General features: G+C 39.7%; 1 long non-coding RNA gene across 2 annotated transcripts in view; it reads left to right on the top strand.

The window, feature by feature from the left end:
• Positions 1-20: 20 nt before the first annotated feature.
• LOC120382704 overlaps positions 21-21,819 on the top strand; it is a 44,191-nt gene continuing 22,392 nt past the window's right edge. The window contains exons 1-4 of one of the 2 annotated variants that reach the window (XR_005588227.1): positions 21-158; positions 3,449-3,578; positions 9,948-10,000; positions 12,157-12,202. This is a non-coding gene — a long non-coding RNA (uncharacterized LOC120382704). Of the gene's footprint in view, positions 159-2,005; positions 2,065-3,448; positions 3,579-9,947; positions 10,001-12,156; positions 12,203-21,819 lie in introns of those variants that run through there. The other variant, XR_005588226.1, reaches the window with a different exon arrangement.

Raw genomic sequence — 21,819 nt, 5'->3', positions numbered from 1 at the left:
GGTTTTCCATGCATGGCCCTTCCAACATGTAGAGTTTGTTTGGGAAGGTGGGTGGAACTTATGGCTGCTACAGTATGTGATTTGCTACCGTATAGTATTGAAGTAGCTATGTATGAGCATGTTCTCACTGCGGAGTTCTATAATCCTGTTTGTGTTTGGTACGTATTCTTTAGCCACCCTGTGAAACTGCCAGCTAATGAGGTTGGGGGTTCCTATGTCTGTTCTTTTTTTGGAGAAATTGGAAGATTTTATAAGGGTTTTTGTTTTGTTTTGTTTTAGAATATTTAACGCCCCGAGGTAGTTCTTCTTTACTATGGTATCTCTTTAATGCTATCCAGAAAGTTCTGCAAGGTTCCCAATGAGTCTCCAGGGCTCCTGAGTTGAACCAGTCTGATTATAATGATTCTTTGACCTTGGCAGCCAATCAAGTCCAAAATGCATTGATAGTTCAGTTCATTAGAGTTGAGGTAAAAGAATCAATATCCTTACACTGGATAAGGCTTTTTATTCCTTCTAGATTCAGAGGAGTTACACATTTGTCTTGAATCTTTCCTCAGTCAGCTCTTCAAAAAGTTTTATAGTGGCAGTGCCAGACATCACCTGGGACACCACAGAAGTTCATTTTTTGGTTTGTTTATTGTTTGTTTTATGGGAAGTTATATTTTAAATGCACAATTTTTACAATTTTCTTCTGATTTTGCAATCCTTATGAAAATACTGACGTTATCTCTCACACCTTAAGACCAAATTAAGGTAAAATGTAAATTTGAAAAATTCATATAAATAGTTCTTGTAAAATGGAAGTCTGTACAATGCAAACAATAAGAAATCCTATCTGAAAATAAGTATTGTCCCTTTAAGTGACTACCAGCTGAATATTCAAAAAGAAAAACAACCCACCATGTGTTTATATAGAAATCACGTTTTGTTAGAGCCTAATGTAATGCAAGTACATTTGAGCTTTCTCCTCAAGAACCACATTTTTATCATGTTTTGAACTAAGTAAAACAAATTCATCCATCCCTAGTGTTATCTTTCCAGAAAAATTTGAGCTAAAGTTGACTACATTAACAACTTGCACAATCTGTGTGAAATTTCTCATTTTTATTTTATACAGATTTGAGGGGAAACTGATTTTTAAGACATAGTAACATATACCATGGAGTGTTAGTGCAGGAGATCATTTTTTATCATATAAATTGGCAAGTGAAAATGTAGCTGTTTAGTTGTCCTTGAACTCCCTTCATTAAGAATTTGGAGTCTGAAAAGATTTATGTTACAGTCAATATTCTGTGACATAAAAAATAAATAGCCTACTCATTTACCACAGCTTTGTGCATTGTTCCCTGTATGGTTTGTGTCATCATTTGGTAATACAATACCTTTCTCATGCTGTATATTCAACAGTACCTTAATAATTTAAATAATAATGCATCAGATCTTGCCAATATAAACAATAATGGCTCAGTGACATAATTGCAGATTTGTGCTCAAAAAACAGTATGGCAGAGCCCATAAATGCTTTGTGTCACTATAGCGTAGGGGTCGGCAACTTCTGGCACGCGGCTCGCCAGGGTAAGCACCCTGGCAGGCCGAGTCAGTTTGTTTATCTGCTGCATCGGCAGGTTCAGCTGATTGCGGCTCCCAGTGGCCGCGGTTTGCCGGTCAAGGCCAATGGGGGCATCGGGAAGCTGTGGCCAGCACATCCCTCACCCGCATTGCTTCCTGCGGTGCTTACTCTGGCAAGCCATGTGCAAGAGGTTGCTGATCCCTGCTATTGCGCATGGGTGGACAAACTGCGGCTCGTGAGCCGCATGCGGCTCTTTTACAGTTAAACTGCACCTTGTGAAGCATCCCACACTGTCATAAACAGATAGTTAAGGGTTAATGCCTCTTTTACCTGTAAAGGGTTAAGAAGTTCACCTAGCCTAGCTGACACCTGACCAGAGGAACCAATGGGGGAACAAGATGTTTCAAAAGGAAGGAGGGAAGTTTCCTTTGTTTAGTTAGTTTCAGTTTCAGCCGGAGTGAAAAAGATCAAGGAACCAGCCTCTTATCAGAGTGGTAAGTTTTAGAAAGGAATAAATAGGTTTATGTTTATTTCTTTGTAACCTGTCTTGTGCAATTAGAGGAAGAATCAAATTGGATATTTGGGTATTTTTTGTGTAACTAAGATTTGCCCAAGGGAACATCCTCTGTGTTTTGAATCTTTTGTCTGTGAGAGTAGCTGGTATGCTAATCTCAACCAGGGGGTTTTCTTTTACCTTTCTTTTCTTTAATTAAAAGCCTTTTTCTTAATATGTGATTGATTTTTTCCTTGTTTTTAGATCCAAGGGGGTTGGATCTGGGTCCACCAGGAAATTGGTGAAGTCTCTCATGGCTACCCAGGGAGGGGAAGGTTTTGGGGGCAAAGAGGGTGTTCCAGACACTGAGAAATCTGGATGGTGGCAGCAAGACCAGATCTAAGCTGGTAGTTAAGCTTAGAGCTTCTCCTGCAGGTCCCCCACATCTGTACCCTAAAGTTCAGAGTGGGGAAGGAACCTTGACATATAGCGCATGGGTGGACAAACTGCGGCTCGTGAGCCATATGCGGCTCTTTTCCAGTTAAAGTGCACCTTGTGAAGCATCCCACACTTCCTCCCATTCTCCGCCTACCAGACTTGAGGCGGGGGAGGGGAGTTCAGGGCTTCAGCCCCACTGAGCGCATCTGCTGGGGTTCAGGCATCAGTAGGAGTCAGGCTGGAGACCCATTAGGTGCCTCCTGTGGGGCAGAAGCCCCAAGACTCCCCTTCTTATGGGGCTGAAGCCCCTGCAGGTGCATGTCATGAGACTGAAGCCCCGAACTCCTGCAGGCGAACCCTGGCTCTCAAAAATCTGAAGATTGTCAAACACAGCTCGGAGGGTTTGGCCACTTCTGCTATAGTGACTTCTGTGCAAGGATTTCAAAACACTTTACAAATATTTGGTTTAATCCTGTGAAGTGCAAAGCATCCTCAATTCTCACTGATTTGCTTCCTCTCATGGAAATTACCCACATTGTTTTAGACTCAGGAAATGCAAACATAGGATTAAAGACATTAATAATTTCATCTGGATGTCGAACATAAATCTGTCAATATATGTCTGATTCTCATTTACACTAAGTCCTTTTTATATTGCTCTGTCAGTATAAAAGAGCCTTAAAGTGATGGTAAAATGTAATTTATACCTTCTTTAAGTCCCTTCTACACAGGCTTAAGATGGACATAAACTACATTTGCTGTCACTTTAAGGTTCCCTTACATTGACAGAGCAGTTTAAAGAGGTGTGTGTGTGTGTGTGTTTATATTTTTCAATACTCCAAAACTGACTGGGTGGTGAGTGTCAGAGAAGCTAATTGCATTTGGTAGAAACTGGGAGGAAGAGTTGTCTGATTTTTTTAATGTTTTTTTTTTCCTTCTAACTTCAGCTCCTAATCAGCAGAGTGTTATTTGTACATATGCAAGTGAAGCAGTTTTAAGAAAGGAATTTTATTCAGTGCTGGACCAACATAACTCCTCTTGTTCCTTTTGAATCAGGGCACTGACATCTGCTGTGAGGTAGGCATATAAGCAGCATGGATCAAATGAATAGATAGGAAGAATTCAAACTCTTTAAAAGATATTGTGAACTAGAACTTGAATGATCAAAAAGCAAAGAAAAAAGTGTGTTAACAGGATTGTTAAGTTCTGCTTATTTTTTCTGTTTTTTTCCCCACTGAATATATTGGATGAGTTGGGAAGAGACCTGCCAGACCTATGAAGAAACTCAGCTATTTATTGTTGAAAGGAATTTGAAAAATTCTGTAAATATGGACTTCAGTTGGGGATATCTATGTACAGTATCAGGATTCTTTGACAGGGGAGGAGAGACACAGGGAGACTCAACTCATTCTACTAATCAATATCCTGTCTTACTTCAAGATGCCAGCAAACCCAGCTGTCATCACTGACTACCTAGGAAAGAAAGATTTAGTAACTCTAAGGCATATCTGTAAAAGCTAGAATATTTTGGAAGAAGACAAAATGTAAGCCAAAACCCACATTGAGGCAATTCATAGGTGCACATATCCTATAGGGCCAATTACTACTATGATTAAACTGGATTGAGGGTGAAGCTCCAATATAATGATAGGGGCTTACTGAGCAGTAACAAGTGGCGAAATAGGCCCCACTCCAGCAAGTTGCCATGTGGGCAGATCCCTGTGTTCAAATAGTGTCTCAGAATGTCTTGACAGTAAATTGGTTGGCAAAATGTTTTGTTTCAACACACAATATTTGGATAAAATTGTGAATAAAATTGTTTTAATAAAAACAATTATCTATGATTGTGGTGTGAGTTTAGTTCAGAAAACAACAGCCCCAAACGTGAATAGTTCACTTTTCACCAATGAAAAACACCCCACTCCCGGCCTCCTCAAAAAAGCCAATTGGGCAGTTTTACTGAATATTTTGGTTCTCAGTTTTTTTATTAAAATAAATCATCATCATCATCATCACCACAAATTAACATTTCCTATGGAAAGTGGTGAGGGTTTTTGTTGTTGTTGTTGAAAGAATGTTTTGAATGAACACTTTTAACCAACTCTACCTGACAGTCATGGTAGGTGGGCATCTCCCTGCTGCTGCCTTGAGTGTTAGATGAGAATCTTGCTCTGTTGCTGTGCAGGTGCACTTGCACTGAGTGGTTTGTAATAGAAGCTCTATATTCCCTCTTCCCAACCTCCTGTGCATCTCTAAATGTGCAGTGCAATATTTGGACCTTAGTGTGCAATATCTCTTCAGTAATGTCCCTCCAAGAGCATAGCAGAGTATAAACTCTTATAGAAATCATAAGATATAGCATCTATGCTACAGTTATTTGGAAGGGAACACTGCACCCCACAACAGAAAAAGAAACTAGAATTATACACAAATAATTGAATGAGTTATAGGTAAGTGTTAACTGTCATGAAATGGTGAATGAGCTCTTTAGCCTAATACTCATACTTCCTTCCTGCTCACTAAGATATGAGGAGAAAAATTGGCTATGAGGAAAAATATCTACTACTTAAGTTACATTCTTCTCCAACATCACTATTCAGGTATCAATATCTTGGGAGAGTCCCATGGCCAGGAGAGGCAAACAGGGACATGACAGAATCATACAACTAGAAGGGACCTCGGGAGGTCATCTAGTCCAGTCCCCTGCACTCAAGGCAGGACTAAGTATTAGCTATACCATCCCTGTCAGGTGTTTGTCCAACCTGCTCTTAAAAATCCCCAGTGATAGAGATTCCACAACACCCTAAGCAATTTATTCCAGTGCTTAAGCACTCTGACAGTTAGGAAGTTTTTCTGAATGTCCAACCTAAACCTCCCGTGCTGCAATTTAAGCCCATTGCTTCTTGTCCTATCCTCAGAGGTTAAGAAGAAATTTTTTTTCTTCCTCCTCCCTGTAACAACCTTTATGTACTTGAAAATGGTTATCATGTCCCCTCTCAGTCTTCTCTTCTCCAGACTGAACACACACAATTTTTTCAATCTTCCCTCATTGGTCATGTTTTCTAGACCTTTAATCATTTTGTTGCTCTTCTCTGGACTTTCTCCAATTTGTCCACATCTTTCCTGAAATACGGTGCCTAGAACTGGACACAATACACCAGTTGAGGCCTAATCAGTCTGGAGTAGAGTGGAAGAATTACTTCTCGTGTCTTGTTTACAGTACTCCTGCTAATACGTCCAAGAATGATGTTTGCTTTCTTTGCATCAATGATACACCATTGACTCATATTTAGCTTGTGATCCACTAGGACCCCCAGATCCCTTTCCACAATATTGCTTCATAGGCAGTCATTGCCCATTTTGTATGTGTGCAACTGATTGTTCCTTCCTGAATGGAGTACTTTGCATTTGAATTTCATCCTATTTACTTCAGACCATTTCTCCAGTTTGTCCAGATCATTTTGAATTTTAATCCTATCCTCCAAAGCACTTGCAACCCCTCCCAGCTTGGTATTATCCACAAACTTTATAAGTGTACTCTCTATGCAATTATCTAAATCATTGATGAAGATATTGAACAGAACTGGACCCAGAACCGAACCCCGTGGGACCCAACTCATTATGCTCTTCCAGCATGACTGTGAACCACTGGTAACTACTTTTTGGGAATGATTTTCCAACCATTTATGCACGCACATTATAATAGCTCCATCTAGGTTGTATTCGCCTAGTTTGTTTATTAGAAGGTCACGCGAGAAGTATCAAAAGCCTTACTAATGTCAGGATATACCACATCTACCGCTTCCCTAGTATCCACAAGGCTTGTTACCCTGTCCAAGAAAGCTATCAGGTTGTTTTGACACCATTTCTTCTTGAAAAATACATGCTGACTGTTATTTATCACCTCATTATCTTGTAGGTGTTTGCAAATTGATTGCTTAATTATTTGCCCCATTATCTTTCCAGGTACAAAAGTTAAGCTGACTGGTCTGTAATTACACAGGTTGTCTTTAGTTCTCTTTTCATAGATTGGCACTATATTTGCCCTTTTTCAGTTTTCTGGAATGTCTCCTGTCTTCCATGGCTTTTCAAAGATAATTGCTAATGTCTCAGGTATCTCCTCAGTGAGCTCCTTGAGTATTCTAGGATGCCTTTTGTCAGGCCCTGGTGATTTGAAGACATCTAACTCATCTAAATATTTTGTGACTTGTTCTTTCCCTATTTTATCCTCTGCTCCTACCTCATTTTCACTGGCATTCAGTATCTTAGACGTCTAGTCGTCACCAACCTTTTTGGTGAAAACTGAAACAAAGAAGTCATTAAGCACCTCTGCCATTTCCACATTTTCTGTTGTCTTTCCCCCCTCATTGAGTAACAGGCCTAGTCTGTCCTGGGTCTTCCTCTTGTTTCTAATATATTTGTAGAATGTTTTCTCGTTACCCTTTATGTCCCTAGCTAGTTTGATCTTATTTGGTGCCTTGGTCTTTCTAATTTTCGCCCTGCATACTTTTGGTGAGCGACCTTGTCAAAGGCTTTCTGGAAATCTAAGACCACTATGTCCACTGGATCCCCCTTGTCCACATGTTTGTTGACTCTTTGTAATTTGACTGAGTTTTCACTTTTTGTAGAACTTTTTTTTTTTTTTGAGTTTTAGATCATTGAAGATCTCCTGGTTAAGCCAGAGTGGTCTCTTGCCATACTTCCTATCTTTCCTACGCAGTGGCATAGTTTGCTTTTGTGCCCTTAATAGTGTGCCTTTGAAAAACTGCCAACTGTCTTCAACTGTTTTTTCCCTTAGACTTATGTCCCATGGGATCTTATCTACCAACTCCCTGAGTTTGCTAAAGTCTGCGTTCTTGAAATCCATTGTCTTTATTGTTCTGTTCTCCCTCTTACCATTCCTTAGAATCATGAACTCTGCCATTTCATGATCACTTTCACCCAAGTTGTCTTCCACTTTCAAATTCTCAACCAGTTCCTCCCTATAGTCAAAATCAAATCTAGAACGGCCTCTCCCCTAGTAGATTTCTCCACTGTCTGAAATAAAAAAAAAATGCCTCCAACATTCCAAGGACTTGTTGGATAATCTGTGCTCTGCTGTGTTATTTTCCTAACAGATGTCTGGGTAGTTGAAGTCCCCCATCACCATCAAGTCCTGTGCTTTGGATGATATTGTTAGTTGTTTAAAAAAAAGCCTCATCCACCTCTTCTTCCTGGCTTGGTGCTCTTTAGTAGAACCCTTACCATGACATCACCCTTGTTTTTTACCCCTTTTATCCTTAACCAGAAACTTTCAACAAGTCTCTCTCTTATTTTTATCTCAACCTCAGCCCAAGTGTATACATTTTTTTATATATAAGGCAATACTTTGTCCCTTTTTTCCCCACCTGTCCTTCCTGAGCAAGCTATACCCTTCTATACCATATTTCTAATTATTTAAAAAAAACCACCTTTTTAAAAACTAACATTAAAGACTTTCATTGTACCAAACATAGAAACACTCAAAGCAATATTATTTTCTTTGTTATTCACCTTAAATTTAACATAGGGAAATTATATTTATCTAAAAATGTTTCAAATATGGTTTGTAAAACTACATATTTATATGGTTCTTATTAGATTTTCTTTTTATATGAGAACAGCTCTGAAAACTGAGGTTGCATTTATCCCAGTGGTAACAAGACTACAGGCAACGACCATGAGAAATTTATCTTTTTGGACTGCAGTGCTAATGAACACAGATTATGCAGAGTGAAATATCCACAATAACAAAATGCCTGCAGATACAGAAATTACTTATTTTTTCTCATGAATATCAAATGTGAACTAGTAACCTGCAAACACCTGGGATAGATGACCATTTCCTGGATTATTTTACATATAGTATTGTGGTGGTGTGAAAGGGATTTTTTTATTTTATTTCAGTTGTTTTTTTGCAGGAGAACAGAGTGAAAATGAAATGAGTTGGAATTGGAATGTGAAAAACAATATTTAGAATGGTTTGATCTCTCAATGCATTCTCAACAGCTTTCACTATTCAGGTCAAATGAATGTGTCAGCTGTAACGAAAATGAAATATGATGTAAAAGGAGAGAGTCAAGGAAAAAAACAATACTGATTATAACATTTTGGCGATAGTGCTCTACTTTACATTGACACATTGCAGTAATCATGGATATGTTTAAAAATGCAGCATTATTCTTATTATACAGGGTTTGATCGGGGTCTTTAAGCACAGCCTTGAGGAAGGGGTGTAATGTAAGCACCTGACTTCTGCATGAACACTTGGATGTACTGTGCTTGAGAGACAACCCTCTGAGGCACAATTCCTCTCAGGGCTCTCCTCTTGTGCCAAAAGGGAGTAGTTTATGACATACATTTAAGGGATGCAGCATACTCCCTGCCTGTGCTTCCTGCCAGCTCTGTGGGCTGGTACATATGAATATAAATACATGGCTTTGCCTAATTTATCTCTCCCACTTTCTCATAGAGGAGCATCTCTGCCACAGTCCCTTTACACTCGTCAGCACTGGGAGCTGTAATGGAGATAGCCCTAACTTGGCCACAGGAGGTGGGAATCCTTATTTCCTCCAAATCTCCTGCATGGCCTCATTAGTGACAATCCAGCACTTAATATTTATATTACAGAAGTGCCCTGAGGCTCCAGTCAAGTTCAGTGCTCAGTTGTGCTATGTGTTGTTCAAACACATGAAGACACTGTCATTTGTTGAACAGCTTGCATTAATTTCCCCACTGAAACATCCATCTTGTGCAGGAATATTTGAAAAATCTGGAATCCTTGTGCTCCTGTAAATGTTAATATACAGTTTATACATATTGACAGGAGGCTTAGCGACATAGATTATATTTACATATGGAACACCAGAACTGTAGTTGATGTTTACCAGGAGATAAGAGGATAAGGATTTTTTTCCCCAAGGAACTTACAACTTATTTTTATATTATTATTTTTATGACCTGGGTGAAAATCATATAGAAAATAAATGACCCTCAACTGAATGATATAAAGCAGTATCTTTGGGACAGTTGTTTCTTGAGACAATGGCCTGTCTGCTGATACTATTAAAAATGGTTTGAACTGATGGGACTCTGAATCATTTTATATGCAGGCAAGGAAAGGGCTCAATTGAATATATACAAAAACAAATACCTTTTCTTTTCAAGGCATCAAATTACTTTATCCATCATTTTCATATATTGGAGTTACCATTAGTACATGGAGCTACTCTAGAATGTTCATCTTTATTATTTCTTGCAAAATTAAATATAGATATCTTAGGTATACGTTTATTTAAATTCCCGTGTTGCCTAAAATTGATCATGTGTAATGTACTTCATGTTAATAACATTGGTTACAGATGGTTACATCTGCATTAAAAACAGTCATTTCTATAGTGAATTATAATGTAGTTTTTCTTCTGGCAGGGTCAGCAAAATATAGTGACTCTAGATCATGAGGGTCAGACAAAACAATAAATGTAAGTAGGATTTTTCAGGTAACACATGCATATTCTCCCAGCAAGTTAAAGAAGTATGGGCTGGATAAATAGACTATTAGGTGGATAGAAAGTTGGCTAGATCATTGGGCTAAATGGGTAGTGATCAATGGTTCCATGTCTTGCTGGGAGCTGGTATCAAGCAGAGTATCCCAAGGTTCAGTCCTGGGGCCAGTTTTATTCAATATCTTCATTAATGATCTGGAGGATGGCGTGGACTGCACTCTCAGCAAGTTTGCAGATGACACTAAACTGGGAGGAGTGTTAGATGCGCTAGAGGGTAGGGATAGGATAACGAAGAACCTAGACAAATGTAGAGGATGGGGCCAAAAGAAATCTGATGAGGTTCAACAAGGACAAGTGCAGAGTCCTGCACTTAGGATGGAAGAATCCCATGCACTGCTACAGGCTAGAGACCAAATGGTTAGGCAGCAGGTCTGCAGAAAAGGACATAGGGGTTACAATGGACGAGAAGGCTAACGGGATTTTGGGCTGTATAAGGAGGAGCATTGCTTCCAGATGGAGGGACATGATCATTCACCTCTATTCTGCATTGTTGAGGCCTCATCTGGAGTACTGTGTGCAGAAGGATGTGGAAAAATTGGAAAGAGTCCAGCGGAGGGCAACAAAAATGATTAGGGAGCTGGAGCACATGACTTATGAGGAGAGCCTGAGGGAACTCGGATTATTTAGTCTGCAGAAGAGAAGAATGAGGAGGGATTTGCTAGCTGCTTTCAACTACGTGAAAGGGGGTTTCAACGAGGATGGAGCTAGACTGTTCTCAGTGGTATCAGATGACAGAACAAGGAGTAATGGTCTCAAGTTGCAGTGGAGGAGGTTTAGGTTAGATATTAGGAAAAACTTTTTCATTAGGAGGGTGGTGAAGCACTGGAATGTGAGACTTGCCTACCAAATCAGGCCATAGTTTGCGCGCTTACACACAATGGCAATGGGGGTAAGGAAGAACCTTGCTCATAGCTTTTAGCCCATTGGTTAGGGTACTCACCCAAGATGTGGGAGGCCCCAGTTAAAGTCCCCCTCCCCAACCTAAGGGAAAGAAGAGAACTGAACAGAAATCTACCACCTCTCAGGTGAGTGCTCTAGCCATTGGGCCATGGGAGATTCTGTCAGGGGTTCCCTCAGATTGATGGTTAGCACACTCACTTGGGAGTGGGAGACCTAGGAATCCAGCTTCCTATTCCAATTACAGTCTCATCTGGCGCAATCCTAACTCAGAATAATTTTCTTGTTCTGAGTTTATCTTAATCTCGGTATTTGTCATTATTGTGTTTCTTTTTTTTTTTTTAAATAAGGGGTGAGATGCTGAGTGGAATACATTCAAAGTGTGGTTTTGTTTCCTGAATATTATATGGAATATTTTCTTTTTGTGTGGTAGCTCTGTGAGTATATCTCTTGTTCTCCATGAATGCCTTTCAAAAGCAAGAATTCATATAAAGATCCATGTCCTCAGGAGGGCAACTCACTAATAAATCCCCTGAAGAAGTACTTAATGAAATCTAATCCTTTTAAGTAGCCACTTTACTAGTGTTACAAGTAGAACTCAGTAAGAAGATGTGCTGCTTTTATTGATGACTATTTTTGTACAACAACAAACTGTATCACATTATTTTCAAACTGCAGTGTCTGCTCTGGAACCAACAAAAACCATCAGCACATCTGGTTTTTGCTCTTAACAGTATAGCCATGAAGACATTTGTAACAAAACCTGACATTAGGAGAAAGTCACTTGGCTTTAATCTTTGATCCGGAAGCTTGGTCCAGGTTTGCTGATGTATGGTGAATTAGACCAAATTTTGTTTATCTTTTAAGCATTGATTAATACTTGCAGGTTTTAATCATGATTTATGAAACTTTTGTGACAGCAGTTTGGCCATGGATATGCTTGCAACTCAACTGCAGTCTGTACTGCTTCAGCTGCACCCATTGTCCACAATGGGTATCATTCACAGTATAGACAAAAGACCAAAGTGATAAGAAATAGTCTTCAGCTAAAGATGTGCTATTTTCTAACAGAGGTTGTGTAAAATTGTCACTTTTTAAAGTTCTATGAGTCAGAAATGCTGTGTAAGTACAGCATGCTAATAATTAGTGTTTATAATTTTTCTGATGTTTTGCAGGGTGCAGGTCTGCCTTAGATCACTGCGAGATTCTCTCATCCTCCTGGTAAGGGGAAAAATTGTCAAAAGTGCCCAAGTCCCGTTTTTCAAAAGTAACTTGGATACTCAGGAGCCTCAGTCTTAAGTGCTTAAGTCCCATTTTCAAAAGTTATTTAGGCCCCTAAGTCACTTAAACACCTTTGAAATTTTTACTCAAGAGCTGCTTGGAAAACAGGGGGGTGTATTTCACATGCTCCCCCCACATTTTTTATTGAAATATCAACATTTACAAACTTTGATGAACATGGTCTGACTTCCAACTTATAAAACGTGAAAGTAGGTGATATTCATTCAGTGTTGGGTTTCATTGCAAACAGCATTAATGAAAGGAAACCAAGAAAAACATTTTGACACTGTGAACTGGAGCCATCACATTTTCCCCAGGCTTATTAGACATAGGTTCTCACATCCCATAATAGAACAGAAACTATGTTAATGTGCTATGAATCACCTCCCTTTCCATTTGTAAGTGCAGGAATATCCTTTTTGCATTCACAGTTGCATAACTACTATGGCAACTACAATACAATCTTACATGGCAAGTAACATTCACAAATATTCATGCATTCAACTCTCTTTCAATGTGATTTAGCAGTTAGAAACAAGGGGCAGAACCAGCATCATGGGCCCAGCTAGCTGTCCGCTGCTTAAGCAATGGTGCTCCTTGGATCAGTTGTAATAGATATATGGGTCTGAAAGCTTTTGTGTCATAATTCTGTTTTAATCAAAATTTGAGCTGTATGTCTTATGACATGACTGAGAGTTTGACTCTGATATCACTAATTTTCTCCTTTTTCCAAAGTAATGTCATGGATGGAATCAAAGGTAGAAAAGCAAGATACAGTTAAAGTGATTAATATGATAGACTATGTGCTGTAATATAAATGAAATAATTAGTAATCAAATTGCCGATAGCTTGCAAAATTATTCTTACCGCCTCTTGTCAGAGCAGATAGGAGAAAGTCAACTTTGAGTAAGAGTAGGGCTGTATTAGGTGTGCTTTTTTTTTCTCACCACTAATTAATTCAGTGTAATGTCCGGTCTTTACATGACAAAGAATCCCATATTTTAAAATTTAAGCTTTTATTACTCTTCCTGTACCAGGATATTTGTTACTCTTTTAAAGCAAAATTCCCTGCAATTCGCCTTGACTTAAAGGTGACTTTATCAAAATATTTTTAATATTAATTAATTATAAATTATTCCTCTGAAAGAAGAGGGGATGGTGATCTCTGTTTTCACTTCTCCTTTTGCTGAACACTAACAATTTATGAAGGCTGTACACCAAGATTAAACATAATCTTTTTGTGACAGGATAATTCATGTAAATTCAAAGCATTTGTGAAGTGGTTCAGAATAAATAAGAACATATTTTTTGCAGATGCAAAATATTGGATCATAAATTGATCTCCTCCAGGGCATTGCATGCAGTGAGTAAAATAGGCATGGAAATCCAAGCTCATTTCTGATCTACCTAGTACAGTTTTCACACCTTAGATGCCTGAGTTTAAAACCTTGACATAGCCAACATTTCTAAAATACCGCTAAAGAATACACACATCTCAGTTCAGCAATGACCTACCAGCACAACTGACCCCTGTATGGTGATCTGATAGGTTCACATAGGCTGATTCCTTTGCTAATCGCCTTCTGGGGCTAGAAGTATTGTGTCTCCACTGTTGGAGGGAGACCTTACCTCAGGTTAAGGAGCTCTGTTGAATTTTGGATAGGAGTGGGGAGCTTCTGTTAATATGTTCATTAACATGCTTAGCTTTATTTTTTGTGATTTTGGGGTTGTTTGTTTGTTTTCAAACATGGCAATACAATATTTGTTCGTATCTTGGAATGACCTTTTCTTCTGACTTTTGTCCTAATTTTTATATTTATCTGCCTCAAATGTACTATAACTTTCTGAATTGTATTGACTTAAACACAGAGGACAAATAAACAAATAGCACAGTCATGAAATGTATTTATGTTTGGGGAGAGGGGTTATTTTTTTGCTGGAATAATAGAGAAAGTCACCACAACTTTTCAAATATGAGTGCACCAAGATCCATTTTGGTGCATCTGTGTAAAAGTATCCACAGTTTGAGGTGATGAGCACTGATGGTTTACAAAGGGGAGGCTAGAAAAATGTTGGAAGTTTCCAGTCTTACCCAAGTTCTTTGATTGGCCTCATTCCCCAGCCAGGTGCTGGCCTTCCACTGTGGTCTGTGACCCTTTGAGTTCCTTCTGCAGTTAAATTTTACTCTGTAAATCCTTGCTGCAGCTCATCTCAATTAATAAGTTCCAAATTGGCCATTTCTGTGAAAAAATGTCCAGTCTATGGCAGTCAGTTTGCTGGTCAAATATTCTAGCTGTTTCACTATTGCAAACTGGATATTGTGCAGTTGGGTTTTCCAGTCTGTCTGGGCACTTGTAGTAGCTGTCCAACAGGGATCTCATCTCAGCCTGCAAGTCATCTTCCATCTTCCAGGGAAACTTTTAGATGTTTTTCAGGTCTTGTCTTAATTCTTTGCAAAATCCCCAGCTCTTGTTTTAGGTCTTGTTTTAAATCCTTTTGCCATCTTGCATTCTGCAACCATTGCCACCATTTTTCACCATCTTTGTTCAACAGGAATACGTTTGCAATATCTCTCCTTGGAAACTAGATCCCACTGTTGATAAGAGTGTTCAGCCTTTCTGACCTGAGGAGCTTGTCAAAGTTCAGGGCCTTAGAGATGTTCCAGCTGGGAGTAGAAAGAGATGGAGTCTGGTATTTTCTTTGATGCATTATTGTTTATTTATAAGGAATGTACAAAATTGTGCTTTTGAAAACACAGTAGGGACCACAATAAAGGGGCTAGTCACCCTCACCAGACCCAGAACCTTCCTCTAAGGTTCTCCAGAGTCACACAATTTTTCAAGTTTCTGCTTGGCTTTCTTCTTCCCTCTGAATCTCAGTTTCATATTTGCTCCTGCCACACCCACCTCCCAGCTCCACTCCACTCAGATGGTGCTAGTTTCTGGACAGACTCAATATTAAGACTTGTTTTAGATGTGGTCTGTTAACTGTATCTTACAACTATGTTAAAAGAAAGTCTAATTTACATATCATTTTCAATGAGGTTTTAACTTAAACCTTAACAAGGCTTAACACAGGTTATAGGGATAACAAGAGTTTGCCAGCTTTCAGTGCACTCTGGAAGGCCCACCTTTTTCTTCCATGAGGCTCATGAGGAAATGGGCATTGAGCAGTGATAGTGAAAGATATTGGAACTCAGATGGGACCAATTAACGTCAACTATATTTACATTGTTGCTGTGTATTTGTATTGAGCTGCAGGATTGATAGTTCTGATTATTTTCAAAAGTTGAAAAGGGTGCAAAAGCATTGGACGGACATCTCTGTCACTATTTTATAAATCTAAAATAATTAAAACTATATTAATCTATTCTGTGAGCTAGTTCAGTTGGGGTTTAGGATTTCATTTGAAAGAAATTAGCCATTTGAAGTCACCAGCTGATTTTAACCAATAAAAGGTCCATAAATATGTTTATGATGTATGCAATTGCAAAAATTGTATTACTAATTTCAGTGCCACATGCTGCCATCTGAGACACAAGGTATTTGCTCTTGGGCAATTGTAGGTTAGGGCATGTTTGATCATGGTCTGGAATTAGATCATTAGTGATAGACCAATGCGGTAAGAAAGTGACCTCCTCCACACACTGCCGGTAAAGCACTTCTACAGCTTTTATAGAGGGACCAGCAATAATATGTCCTTCTGATATTAATGTAACCTGTCTACAAGTTTTACAGAGTAAGATAGGGTGAACTTATTTCATCCCATTTTACCACATATTAAAAAACTGTAAACAGTGTCAGTACCAGGTGAAAAATTTGCATATTTATGAATAAGGATCAATTATTAACATAAAAACATCACTTTATTGACCACAGGCCACTCTCCTTAATTAAAATAATAAAATTAAATTATGTTGCAATATCTGAAGGTTGGAGCTCACTGAAGGTGAGTGAGTTTGCCTCAGGTGCGAGTGATGACAGCCGTGTCTGCCTGAAGAGAGGACTACTGGCATCTACTTGGACAATCCACTTTGGGCCTGATACAAAGCCTATTCAAGTCAACAGAATGAATTCCATACACTTCAGTGGACTTGGCCTTAAACTGGATGTTTATCCTTTGTCACAATGTCAAGACAGTATTATGGTTTATACCAAATTACAAGCATTTTAACTGTGTAGCAGGAGGTTAATACATTGTTTAAAGAGAATGGTTCATTAAACCCTAGGGCTCTTCTGCTGAGCTTCACATTGCAAGAAATATTGAAAAATATCGGAATGAAATGCTGAAATAGCAGTTTGATTTTCTTTTTGCATTACTAGATTTGCTTATATATTTGTGAATATCTTGTGGAAGAGTCTTAAGATAATATGATTTTACTTTAATGGCGATGTTTGTAGCTCGGATCTTAAACAAATTTGTAAATATGGACGAAACTACATAGGAGACAATTTTCCCTGGTTTGTGGGGATCCATGACCTCCTAAATGCAGGTGTTTTTTTTCTATTTTAGCCGTTTTAATTGCTGTCAGCTATATACTTTGTTTTCTAGGATATCGGGCGGAATAAGAAAGACCTGTTTTACTGTAGCCTTGGGAGATATTTCATTCATGGGAAGAACTTATACTGATTAAAAAAGAATCATATGCTTGGACTGAAGGTAATTGTTTTAAGACTAAATAGAGAACTATATTTCATATTTGTGATGACAATGTAGTTTCTGGATATAGAGATTGTGAATCAGCTAAGTTTCCTAAAGAGAAACAGAAACCAGCTTTGAGAGAAAAGTTAATAAAGTAAAATATCCAGAACAACAAGGTCATTACAAATTATTTGGAGACCAGGGAGGGCAGTGATGGGACCCTTACCATCTGTCCTTCTGATGCCCTGAACAGGATTTATCCAATGGATGTAAAGGACAAGTGCATATTATGATGCTTGTTTTATATTAGTGTTAGCTAGTATTGTACTTTGTTCACCTGCAGCTAAGGGACAGCACAGGCGGTGGCATAGTTCTTTGATGTACCCGGGATTCAGTGGAACTTTAAGTATGTCTGGATATCTGACTGTCAAAAAGCCAGACTAGAAAAATGGAAAGTATGAAATCCATTTTGCAAGCTGTAGAAAGTCAATGCCTATTATATCGCCATGGGAGTTTAGAGTAATAATATAGGGCTAGATCAGGAATGTGACACAACTGGACAGAGCACCTGACCTCTTTTACACTTTTCTCATCATTGCAGAGCTCTAGGCAAGGTTGTTTCCCTTTGCCATGTTAGAGCAGTCCTCAGGCTGCTCTAATTTATATGCATACTATGACAACAAAGGGCTGAAAACAGGATTGGTATATCACAAAGGTGTCTTATCCATGCCCATTTTCTTCCAGCCTCACCCTCTTTTCCCTGCTATGCCAGCAGCCTTTGTTGAACATAATAATTTAGTAGTAGTAGTAGTAGTATTTCCTTAGTGCCTAGGAACCCTAGTCATGGACCAGGACCCCACTGTGCTAGGCGCTGTTCAAACACACAACAAAAAGAAGGTTATGTGTTATGTGATCTTTCTTGGGATAGTTAAACTGGTTTTAAGGCCAAATGACACAGATACAGTATAGCAAAGCAGAGCAGCCACATTGCATCAGTGAATCGGGCCCAAAAATGTACCGCCCCTCAGTTGTGACTTACATTTTTTTTATTTTTAAATTTGTATTGAGGCAAAGTTGTAATAAAATGTTATCATATTACATCATACATTACTTATTTATTTATTCAAGATCAAGTTAATAGTCAAAGAACTTGGCTAAAACCCTGGCTTGCTGGCAGGAAAGCCATCCTCCTCTGAATATACTAGAAAGGGTGACCAAATTTCTAAATGCCTGTTGTCTTTCTAGTGCTTCTCTTCTTTACACACTTGGTATGAAAGCTTTTCCAGTACAAGGACGGTACATCTCTTCTTATAACACAATTCCATAGGAGAAGTCTATGCAACACAAAGTCTAGCTGCTAACAATAAAAAATAAATTAATTTATAATTCTGTTTAAAGTGCAGATCCTTCACTGGAGCTTTAAGTAAACAGGTCAGGGGCTTTTTGGGAAGCTGGCTTTCTGTCATAAGATGAATCTCTTTGATAAGTTCCTCCCAAAACCATCTAAAAGGAAAGAGTGCAGCTGGTTGAAAATCAGAATTTCCATCCTGTAGGAAATTCTCATATTTGTTTTTTTCATCCTGAATCATAAATTGTCATGTTAAAATGGAGTTTATATTAGCATATGTCTTTTAATTATTATATTGTTATGCAACTAGAATATTAAAATAGGTACCAAGTAAAATTAAGCACTTTTGTCAACTATTTTTTACAAGTTTAATTACCCTTGTCTATTGGTTCAACAGCAAGGCATAAGCAGTTAGCTGCAGCAACACACTTCTTCTTTTATGCTTGGCCAAATGGTCTGTTCCCATGTAGCCACAAGGTCTTGATGGGTCGAAAGTCCAATGCTGGAACAGAATTGATGCACCCATGTAATAGGTGGTCTGCTCCTACACCACCTCCACCCATCAGTCGGTGAAATTTTATCTTAGAATCATAGAATCATAGAATTCAAGATCAGAAGGGACCATTATGATCATCTAGTCTGACCTCCTGCAAGATGCAGGCCACATAAGCCGATCCACCCACTCCTTAGCAAGTGAACCCTGCCCCATGCTTCGGAGGAGGAAAAACCTCCAGGGCCATAGCCAATCTTCCCTGGAGGAAAATTCCTTCCCGACCCCAAATATGGCGGTCAGCTGAACCCCGAGCATGCGGGCAAGACTCTCCAGCCAAACCCTCTGGAAAAGGTTACATCATACCAGGCACATAATTGACCTATTGACTAAGCCCGTTATCCTATCATACCATCCCCTCCATAAACTTATCTAGCTTAATCTTAAAGTCGTGGAGGTCCTTCGCCCCCACTGTTTTCCTCGGTAGACTGTTCCAGTATTGCACTCCCCTGATGGTTAGGAACCTTCGTCTAATTTCAAGCCTGAATTTCCTGACTGACAGTTTATATCCGTTCGTCCTCGTGTCCACATTAGCACTGAGCTGAAATAATTCTTCTCCTTCCTGGTATTTATCCTCTGATATATTTAAAGAGTGTAATCATATCTCCTCTCATCCTTCTTTTGGTTAAGGAAAACAAACCGAGCTCCTCAAGTCTCCTTTCATACGAAAGGCCTTCCATTCCTCGGATCATTCTAGTGGCCCTTCTTTGTACCTGTTCTAGTTTGAATTCATCCTTCTTAAACATGGGAGACCAAAACTGCACACAATACTCCAAATGAGGTCTCACCAGCGCCTTATATAACGGGACTAGCACCTCCTTATCCCTACTAGAAATACCTCGCCTAATGCAACCCAAGACCGCATTAGCTTTTTTAACGGCCACATCACATTGCCTACTCATAGTCATCTTGCGATCAACCAGGACTCCTAGGTCCTTCTCCTCCTCCGTTACTTCCAACTGGTGCGTCCCCAGCTTATAACTAAAGTTCTTGTTAGACATCCCTAAATGCATAACCTTACACTTCTCACTATTGAATTTCATCCTGTTACTAATACTCCAGTTTACAAGGTCATCCAAATCTCCCTGGAGAATATCCCGATCCTCTTCCGAATTGACAATACCCCCCAACTTGGTGTCATCCGCAAACTTTATCAGCCCACTCCTACTCTTGGTTCCCAGGTCAGCAATAAATAGATTGAATAAAATCGGACCCAAAACCGAGCCTTGAGGAACTCCACTGGTAACCCCCCTCCAACCGGACAGTTCCCCCTTCAATACTACCCTCTGCAGTCTCCCCTTTAACCAGCTCCTTATCCACCTCTGGATTTTCACTTCGATCTCCATCTTTTCCAATTTAACCAATTTAACTTAGATCTTACAAGCCACCAGGAGAATGGTGTTTGCCAGAATCTCTTGCTGCATTCTGCTAACAAGTCTGAAAATTGTAAGATGCTGGTTGTAGACAATGGCTTCAGTGGTCTGTAGATGAGCGCAACCATTAATGCCTGTGTTACAAATAAAATTGTTCCACTTTATGCCCAATATACAATGTTGGCATTTTGTATGGAAAGCCTCTAGCTTTTTCCCAGTCTGAGTGCCATAGTGTCCATATTTTGGAATCGTACAGCAGTATGGAGAGGATCTACCTCAAATAGATCCTGACCTTGGTTGTCATGTTGATCTTATGTTGATTTCATATTAATTGTAAACAATATTTAGCTACTATGATGCCAATCCAGTGAAGAACCTCCCTATGACAGTTGGAGGAACTGGTGAGTATAGAACCCAAATAGCAAAAGTTGGAGACTGCTTCAATAGATTTATTATTCAAACAGATTGGAACCGTGGGTGAACCTGATCCTAGGTTTTCCAGCTTTGTCTTTGACCACAAAACATGGAGACCAAGCTTAGCTGGCTTCTCCTCCATTTGCTGGAGTACCTTGTGAAATCTGTCAGGGTTCTGTAGTAGAAGAGCAATGTCATCAATATAGTCAAGGTCTGAGAAATCTCCATAGCTCTATGGACCAGATGGAATGTTGCATTATGAAATCTATTGCCCAACAAAAGAGCTATGGGGCCATGCCACAGCACTGTCTGACACCGGATACTGATTTAAAAGATGCCAACATCCAATTCCCAACACGTTCATGTGCAGTGGTTCCATTATGCAGCTCACTGATCAAGTCCAGCAGAGTGGTTGAGACACCTACCACCTACGCCCTTTAAGGCATTCCATAGCATGACTTGGTCAGCTGAATCAAACGCAGCCTTAAGATTGACATATTCTACATACAGGGGCTTCATGAACTCACAGTGTATCTCCGACAACAATCAGAGGGCCAAAACAGCATATAATGTGGACTTGTTCCTCGTAAAGCCTGACTGTTGTGGGCGACATTTCTGATGTAGGAGGGGATTCAAATGCATCAGCAGAACATGCACAAATACCTTCCCTGACAAAGAAGGCAAGGTGATTGGCCTGCAGCTCTTACATTTGCTGATTGACTCAAAACTATTTAAGAATTTGACCATCTGGGTGGGGGGGGGAAGCCATCTTCAGAAAAGTGAGTTTATGTGTGTTCTTTCTTCCTTTACAACGTTTAGCCCAGTGATGGGTGTACTTGTGTGGGAAGTGAAAGAGCCATATTTGAATCCCCACAGTAGAGGCTGTGTTCCCCTTATGAGTGCTGTAACCTCTAGGCCAGTGTTTCTCAAACTGGGGTCTCGGGGCCCCCAGGGGCTCCACAAGAGTACTCCAGGGAGTCCCAGAGCTCCACTGATGAACTCCTTCCCCTCCCTCCCAGGTGTTCCCTGGCATGCAGGAGGTGCTGGGAGGGAAGGAGAGGAGCAGGGATGGGGCATGCTTGGGGGGGGGGGTGGAAAGAGGAGGAGAAGAGGAGGGGTAGGGGTGGAGTAGGGAGTGGGAAGAGGTGGGGGGTGGGTGGGGCCTTAGGGGAAGGGGTGGATTGGGGGCAGGGCCTGGGGTTGAGCAGAGGATTTGGGGGTCCGTGGCAAA

Source organism: Mauremys reevesii, linkage group 1, assembly GCF_016161935.1.
Source record: "Mauremys reevesii isolate NIE-2019 linkage group 1, ASM1616193v1, whole genome shotgun sequence".
NCBI classification, from domain to species: domain Eukaryota; kingdom Metazoa; phylum Chordata; order Testudines; family Geoemydidae; genus Mauremys; species Mauremys reevesii.
This window is presented reverse-complemented; position numbering and strand designations above follow the sequence as displayed.